The sequence below is a fragment of the Petromyzon marinus genome, chromosome 68 (genome assembly GCF_048934315.1).
Source record: "Petromyzon marinus isolate PM22_M1 ecotype Great Lakes invasive population chromosome 68, UKy_Petmar_22M1.pri1.0, whole genome shotgun sequence".
In the NCBI taxonomy this organism is placed as follows: Eukaryota; Metazoa; Chordata; class Hyperoartia; order Petromyzontiformes; family Petromyzontidae; genus Petromyzon; species Petromyzon marinus.
Window position 1 is genome coordinate 4,156,009 of NC_133734.1, and position 9,284 is coordinate 4,165,292.

The window sequence follows — 9,284 nt, forward strand, 5'->3', positions numbered from 1 at the left end:
CTCCTTCGAAGGACTCCGAGGTCAAGGCTCTGTTGGTGTGGTGATCGGGTGGGTGGGTGAGCGAGTGGGTGAGTGAGTGGAGGTGGGTGAGTAGGTGGGTGAGTGAGTGACTGAGTGGCTAAATCGCCCTTTACCCCCCCCCCCTGCCAAGCCCTGCCCGTCTACCCTGCAGGCTCTGTCTATTTTCTGCTTTCCATACGCGGGGTGCATTGGTGGCGGGACCCTCCGGATGCAACTCGCAACTCTCTAAGTGTAAATTATTGTTGTAGTTATTGTAATTTGCACACGATGAGTAGTAAGTAGTCTCCCTATAATGTACAAAGCGACTTTTACAGCAGGAAAAATATATATTCTAAATAAATAGCAAGAGAAAATATTTCAGCTTCTTGTTTTGAGTTTCATTTTGACACTCGCGTGACGAAACTTCTGCGTTTTTAAAGACAAACAACACTGTATAATTTATATATTTATTTGTTGTCTTTGTTTCTTCTTCTGTCGTTCCAAAAGAACTCCCCAAAACCTTCCTCCCAGGTGGACCACTCAGCAATTGTTATTCCAGACAAGTTGCCAATAACAAAACTAATACGGGGATTGATTGTATTCGCTTGCAGTTACTGGCGAGTTAAGACACATCACAAAATGTACAGTTGGTTCAAATATTGACGTTCATTCTTCACGCATTTATTTCTCAGAACCATGTTGGGTCAGGCAAGGGCGGTACTCGGTTTGAACAAAAATCAATAAAGGGGGGCACAGCAGTGGCCAACAAAGGTTGAGAACCACTGCTGTCAACAGCATTGCGTGCCTTGTAAAGGATTGGTCCAGATGTCTGGTGACCCCCCCCCCAAAAATGAATTGACCCCTTACATTTGTTTTCCTTTGCATATTAATTTGTTTTAAATTAACCTTCCTTTAAATATATATGAAATTTTAGATAATTAAATGGGGGAGAGGATAGGGTCACAATACATCTGGACCACGCCTGCAGCGTTAAACTTCAGTACGCGTAAGACGACTGGAGGGGTGTTGTGTCACGTGATGGAGGAGTGAAAGTTGCCCCTTTAAACAACAGCTTTAAACATCGCACAGAGCTACCCAGCCGTGCCCGACGCACAAACTGTAAGTAACAACTATGTTTGTTTTACCATGTGAGGCAACACTGAGCTATGTAACTCTTGTTTTCAGAAACGACCTGGACACCACAAATGATATTCATAGAGACCCATTTAGATACATAGAGACCCATAGAGATGTTAGACCCAGAGTGACACATAGAGACACATAGAGATATTAGACCCAGAGTGACACATAGAGACCCATAGAGATGTTAGACCCAGAGTGACACATAGAGACACATAGAGATATTAGACCCAGAGTGACACATAGAGACACAGAGAGATATTAGACCCAGAGTGACACATAAAGACACATAGAGATATTAGACCCAGAGTGACACATAGAGACCCATAGAGATATTAGACCCAGAGTGACACATAGAGACACATAGAGATATTAGACCCAGAGTGACACATAGAGACACATAGAGATATTAGACCAAGAGTGACACCTAGAGACACATAGAGATATTAGACCCAGAGTGACACATAGAGACACATAGGAATATTAGACCCAGAATAACACATAGAGACACATAGAGATATTAGACACAGAGTGACACATAGAGACCCATAGAGATATTAGACCAAGAGTGACACATAGAGACACATAGAGATATTAGACCCAGAGTGACACATAGAGACACATAGAGATATTAGACCCAGAGTGACACATAAAGACACGTCGAGATATTAGACCCAGAGTGACACATAGAGACACAGAGATATTAGACCCAGAGTGACACATAGAGACCCATAGAGATATTAGACCCAGAGTGACACATAGAGACACATAGAGACACATAGAGATATTAGACCCAGAGTGACACATAGAGACACATAGAGATATTAAACCCAGAGTGACACATAGAGACACATAGAGATATTAGACCCAGAGTGACACATAGAGACCCATAGAGATATTAGACCAAGAGTGACACATAGAGACACATAGAGATAATAGACCCAGAGTGACACATAGAGACACATAGAGATATTAGACCCAGAGTGACACATAGAAACACATAGAGATATTAGACAAAGAGTTACACATAGAGATAATAGACCCAGAGTGACACATATAGACACATAGAGATATTAGACCCAGAGTGACACATAGAGACACATAGAGATATTAGACCCAGAGTGACGCATAGAGACCCATAGAGATATTAGACCAAGAGTGACACATAGAGACACATAGAGATAATAGACCCAGAGTGACACATAGAGACACATAGATATATTAAACCCAGAGTGACACATAGAGACCCATAGAGATATTAGACCCAGAGTGACACATAGAGACACATAGAGATATTAGACCCAGAGTGACACATAGAGACACATAGAGATATTAGACCCAGAGTGACACATAGAGACACATAGAGATATTAGACCCAGAGTGACACATAGAGACCCATAGAGATATTAGACCCAGAGTGACAAATAGAGACACATAGAGATATTAGACCCAGAGTGACACATAGAGACCCATAGAGATATAAGACCCAGAGTGACACATAGAGACACATAGAGATATTAGACCCAGAGTGACACATAGAGACCCATAGAGATATTAGACCCAGAGTGACACATAGAGACACATAGAGATATTAGACCCAGTGATACATAGAGACCCATAGAGATATTAGACCCAGTGATACATAGAGACACATAGAGATATTAGACCCAGAGTGACACATAGAGACCCATAGAGATATTAGACCCAGAGTGACACATAGAGACCCATAGAGATATTAGACCCAGAGTGACACATAGAGACCCATAGAGATATTAGACCCAGAGTGACACATAGAGACCCATAGAGATATTAGACCCAGAGTGACACATATAGACCCATAGAAATATTAGACCCAGAGTGACACATCGATACCCAGAGATATTAGACCCAGAGTGACACATAGAGACCCATAGAGATATTAGACCCAGAGTGACACATAGAGACCCATAGAGATATTAGACCCAGAGTGAAACATAGAGATATTAGACCCAGAGTGACCGTTATCGAGGACATAGGTCATTGGTTCTTAACCTGTGGGTGCATCACGAACCTCCTGGGGTACATCACTCACCCCCTGTGGGTGCATCACGCACCCCCTGTGGGTACAAGATGCACATTCTGGGGGTGCGAGACATGGGCAGATTTATTTAGAAAGTAAATATTTTAAAAGACAAATTAAGCACGGGCACGTTAATACAACTACTTTGTTTCATCAAACCAATGTATTTATTAACACTGTATACCACACACTATACACTACACTATACACTACTATACAGTACAATATGCATTCCACTATACACTACACTACACTTCCATTGTAACTCCACTATACACTTCACTATACAATCCACTATACACTCCACAATACACTACACTATACACTCCTCTATGCACTACACTATACACTCCACTATAAACTCCATTATACGCTTCCCTGCTATACAGTACACTATACACCACACTATACAGTGCACTATACACTCCACTATACACTTCACCAGCGGTTCACAAATTAAGTGACCGTCAAGTAAGTACAACGTCTTTGTTTCACCAAACACTTTGTGTATATTAACAATATCACATTGTTAACGACTAACAACCAAAGGGTTTCAGGCTGCAGTGACTGCTCACGGCTGAGATTTGTTTCCACGCTGAGCGTAGGAATGTGAAGCCGAACCGGTCGGAGGGGTTCTCATTTGGCGGTGTGTGACACAGCAACTTTGAGTGATAAACCTTCACATTCTGAAGTTACTGGGCTGTGGTGTGATACTCAAAATGCGTGTTTCTTTTGATTACGGCACGATTTATTAGATGTTGTGAGTGTGCTATCCAGCTTAGGCACGTGTTCACGTTCAACACCTTCAGTTGAACACAACAGCATTATTCACTATGATCGAGTGCAAATATCTCAAGCAAAGGGAACAACACGATGTTGTATCATGTATAACTTAAACGGCATTGTAGCATTAGTTGAACACCTTCGTGTCGACGTATTTACAATCCTAACATTAGACACTCTTCCTAATCCCGTTTATTGGATGTAAATGTGCAACCTGCGGGGTGGAGCGGTGGTGCAGCGGTTGGCGCATTGCATTGCCAATCGCCCCAGCTGAGATCAATGCCTGGCCAAGTCTGACATCGTCCATCGCTCGCACAACTTCATCGCCCGCGTGGTTCATTCGTGCTTCTTGTTAATTGTTTTGTTGTTTCACAGACTCATCACGGACGAATCTGTGTGCGTGTTAACGCGTCCATTGTCCGTCTCCTCTCAGCCGCGTGTCGTCCGAGGGCGGCTTCACCGCTCGAGCTGCGAGTGGCGCGCCCCTAAAGATGCCTGCGGCAGCGCCTTGCGGACGCTCGAGAGGGGAACATCGCTCAGCACGCAGCCCGACACAGGAAGCCGCACCTGAAGTATTGACAGGTGATGGGGCTATAAATATTTACTGATATCATAAGCCAAGAATGTGTGTGCGTCCCGCGCGTGACGTCACTCCACATGAGGCCCCCCTCATTAATAATCATGAGCGGGTGACGTCACTCCACATGGGCCACCCCCCACCCCCCTCATTAAAAATCATGAGCTGATGACGTCACTGCACATGGAGCCCCCCCTCATCAATAATTATGAGCTGATGACGTAACTCATGTGGACCCCACCCCATCATTAATAATCATGAGCGGGTCATTATTTTCGATAGAATATTTCAGATAAACTGCAAAACACCCGTCCTTGAACGGGCTATAGGCTAGTAATTATATAATTATATATATCTCGAACGCAATTAGACAGCGCAGAAAGTAAAAACACAGCAATGAGCACAATTCAGTGCACCAAATAAAGTAATTTAACAATTCAAAGGCATCTAAAAAAAATGAAATACACGCACAGAGATCGACGAAGAGCCTGCATAGACTTGTGTGACCAGCACTGTTAGCGTGCACCTATTAACGCAGGGAGTTGTACGAGATGGTGGTTGTGACGATAGCTCCAAGCCCGACCCCCTTTGTCTCCCCAGTGGTTGTGTTTACTCAACGCACCAGATACTCATTTGAGGTTGAGTCGACCCAGGGAAGGCCCAGGACCGGTTCAGATGATCGTCGCCGGTGTTTGGCCGCGAGCGGGAATCGAACTCGGGTCGCTGGGTTCGTAGCCCAGCGCAGCGCTCACGGCTGTGGCCACCGCTCCACCCACACGGAGTCGTCCACAGGCGCCAGGGACACGCCGAGGGGGAATCCCCGCCGCGTGATCAGCGCCCCACTCGCCCCCCATGGGCACCCACGGCAGTCAGGAGATGTTTTTGTTTCGTCTTCCAAGCGGCCTCTCGCTCCCAAGCGAAAGCCTCGCCCCGAATCTCGCCTCGCCTCCTCCTCCTCCACGCGAGCAGCTGGGCTGTGAGCAGCTCGGCAGCGTTGCCACTCACGACCCTTCACGTCCATTCTCATTGACGTGCGCACACTCCTTCACTTTGATGTTACAGCTCGTGTGCCTACACGCGGAGGGTTCTGTCACGCGTGGTTTGTTTGGTTTAAAAATAAAATATATTCTCAACAGCAGTGATTTCCCCCGTGCTGAACGTGATGTACAATGGGTGGGTGGCGTTCATGTGATTGAATACGTTCATCCGTGCTCTGTACAAGACGCAGCTACTCACACTCGCCTGCCCCTAACATCCACCATTTAACAAGGGGAGGAACCGGTGCATTTATTATTAATTTTATTAGATGGTTGTTTATTTTATTATTAATATATTATTCATACACGATTCATTGTATTTAAATTATTAAATATTTTATAAATATTTTCACACGAATTTATTTAAATTATGACTTCACTTAAATTATTCATTTAATTATTCTCATATAATTAACTTTAAGTTATGAAATCAAATTTTTTCATTATTTTAATGTAACTTATTAATTTTATTTTTGTGTATTTTTATTAATTTTATTATTAATACATTTTATAATACATTTTATTATTCATTTTTCTTATCTATTATTCACTTTATTTGCTACTTAATGTTCTTCTGCTATTCGCTGTGCGCAGTTGCAAATTGATTTTACTCCTGATAATTGTTTTTTCACCCTTTTATCTGGCAACAGAACTGACACCTTTTTTACAAGGAGTCATGTTTACATTGACCACAATACTTGCGGTCGGAACGCAAACAAAAAACAACAACTCTGATAATGTATGTGGCACTGTCCTTGAAATTAATTGGTCCACACCCGAGACAGCTTTCTTTAGAGCCTCGTTTGTCTCGGGTGTGGACCAATCAATTTCAAGGACGGTGCATACATTATCAGAGTTGTTTTTGTTTGCGTTCTGACCACAGGTATTGTGGTCAATGTAAACATGACTCCTTGTAAAAAAGGTGTCAGTTTTGTTGCCAGATAAAAGGGTAAAAAAACAATTATCATATTTTGTTACTGCCAAATGAGGTTTCCAATGGTGTGATTTTACTCAGTCGGTGGTCGCCGCTGAGGTCGTGACGGGATTCTTTTGTTCCATTCCTGTTGCTGCTGTGGCCCCGGCACCGTTCCCGTGCGGCTGCGATGTGCACCGACGCCCACTTGAGTGAGGGCGATGTTGGCACGCAGACTGAAGATGGATTGAAGAGGACGAATAAAAGTCCCTTCGTGTCCAGTCAATGTCCCGTTACTTGAACAAATATGTAAAACCTTACCCATGGCTCGAGGAGTATCCTGAAGCTCATTAAATAATTTAACAATTATGATTGGAATCTCAGTTCCACCGTGACGAAGAATTTAAAACTGTCAATGCTCCTTGCATTTCTGCTTTCAACTGAAGAAGATTCAACTCTTGACGATGCTCCCAGCACGTGGAGGGAACGTCACAGACATCGCGCTTATCAACAAGGGGCAGAACCTGAACGAGCATCGTAGAGAGCCACAACGCGTAACCTGCACACCGCACTCCGACGTGCACGCCGCTCACCAATCCAAGCGCCACAGTCCAGGCTCAACCATGCGCAGCTTCCGAGATCTGGAAAAAAAAAACTCGGCGACATTCCGGGTTGATTTGGCCACAGCCTCTTTTGAAATCTCCCGTGCACTTTCATTGTTCAGCGCGCCCCGCAAATCCCTGCGGTGGAGCGGCAGCGCCCTCGCGTGGCACGCACCAACACCGCTCTAGGCACCGCAGGGACCTAAACGGCGTCTGGGAATCGGTCGCGATCCGTGACTCGGTCCGCAACTCTGGACCAGTGGCGGCAGTAAAACAATGAACCCCACGTGACGCCCAACATCCCCATCTCCCCCACTCCCTAGGGGTCCCAGCACCATAGTGCGTCACGTGGCGCCTTCTAGCTACTACCACTACCACACCGCTGTCATCACACCAGCACCACGGTGCGTCACGTGACACCGTCTAGCTACAACCACTACAACACCGCTGTCATCGCACTCCGATACGTTTATTTCTCAATATATACACACGTATATTTATATATTGTCAAATATTTTGTTACGTATTTATATAAAAATTAATTCAGGTATAAATTTATATAAACAAAAATATATTTGAAAAAAACATATACACATGAATTTATATTTTATTATAAATATATAAATACTAGCCTTTCGCCCGTCCTAGGACAGAAGCTGTAATATTAAAGACATACATTTACGCCTTCTTGTGTGATTGTAATTCTTCGTAGGAATTGTTGCACGTAAATTATTTTTTATTAACTTATAAAATAAAATTGAGGGGTTTGAAATATGTATCTGTATACGATATTGTGTGTGAATCCCTTATCACTGTTCAAAAAGGTTTCCGTGCAGTTGACTATCCTTGATGAACACTTTGATCCGCTGAGGATTTTTGGATCTAGACAGAGCCACGTGCAACTGTCCATGGGAAGACTGAAGAAATAAATAAATATACCAAACACACTTTGATGCTGCGCAAAATTATTTATTTTATTAACATTCAATAAAGAAACGTCAAATTTAAAGCGAATTTGCGTAAAAAATATTTCCGCTCTACCTGCGAGAGCGTAAAAATCCACCCGCTCATGATTATCAATGGGGGGGAGGGCTCTTTTGCATGAGGTCACGTACGGATGTAGCACTGTGCTGCGTATATTTAATTTTGACCGTCACTTTCTGATATTGAAACGTCGTCATATTTGAAGCGACTTTGCGAAGAAAACATATCTTTCCACTCGACCTTCTTCCGCGTGAGTGTAAAATCCACCCGCTCATGATTAAGGTGACGTCACAGGGCCTCTGTTTTTGTTGTTGCCAACACGGTGACGTGGTGACTTCACAGCGACTCCCCCAGTGGCGGGAATCGAGAATGTCAGAATCTGTGTTTGTCGTGCTGGAGGAGGAATCCGATGAGCTGTGAAGCTCTTTGTGTTCACAGGGGCGGGCGTGGGGAGAGCACGTGGGGGGGTGGGGGAGAAAGGGGGAGAGGTGACATCACCGCGTTGTAGAGCGTGCGTGGTGACGTCACCACGTCCATGACGCAGCAGCAGCGGACAACTTGTTGACGCCTTTTGTGTTTGGCGTTGTCTCTTTATTTGTTTATTAATTTGTAGATTTAATTTGCTTGGCAGTGGCTGTGTAGAGGATTTTCTCCTCGTGTTTAATTAATGAACGGCGTTGCGGGATGCAGAGAGTACGAATGACGCTGTACACAACTACATTGTTGTTATATATTATTGGTTCTTTCGGAAAAGTCACGTTGAAGGGAAACAATAAAATAATAATATATGAAACAATAAAATTCTCACGACGTTTCGACTGTAAAGCAAACAGTCATCATCAGGTGTGAAAAACCAACGGCAAGAAACATTTGAAAGAAGTGTCGGTTTGCATTTATTTATTTATTTTCAAAAACGTTAGCACCACGGATAGCAATTTGACAGTTTGTTTAGAAGGACGAGTCCATCTATATTCGGAAAAGAGGAGGGGGGAGACGAAAAATTAATGTATGCTGTCTGAAAGCCACCATAAGCGTGAACAATCAATTAAGACCCGAAATGGTTTATCAAATCCTTCCAATGATTGCTAAGCCAGAATCCATCTTCTCGGTTGAAATTGGCTCTGTGTTTGTATATGTGTATAGCCTCATGAACGAATCTCTCATGGTAGCCAGATGGCTTGCAAAGAAC

At 43.7% G+C, this 9,284-nt stretch overlaps 1 long non-coding RNA gene across 1 annotated transcript; it reads right to left on the reverse strand.

The window, feature by feature from the left end:
- Nucleotides 1-453: 453 nt before the first annotated feature.
- Nucleotides 454-5,858, reverse strand: LOC142906614 (uncharacterized). The gene is made up of 2 exons (XR_012930392.1): nt 5,182-5,858; nt 454-4,489 (listed from the first exon to the last, which is right to left on the reverse strand). It is a non-coding gene; the product is annotated as an uncharacterized LOC142906614 (long non-coding RNA).
- Between the last annotated feature and the right edge of the window lie 3,426 nt (nt 5,859-9,284).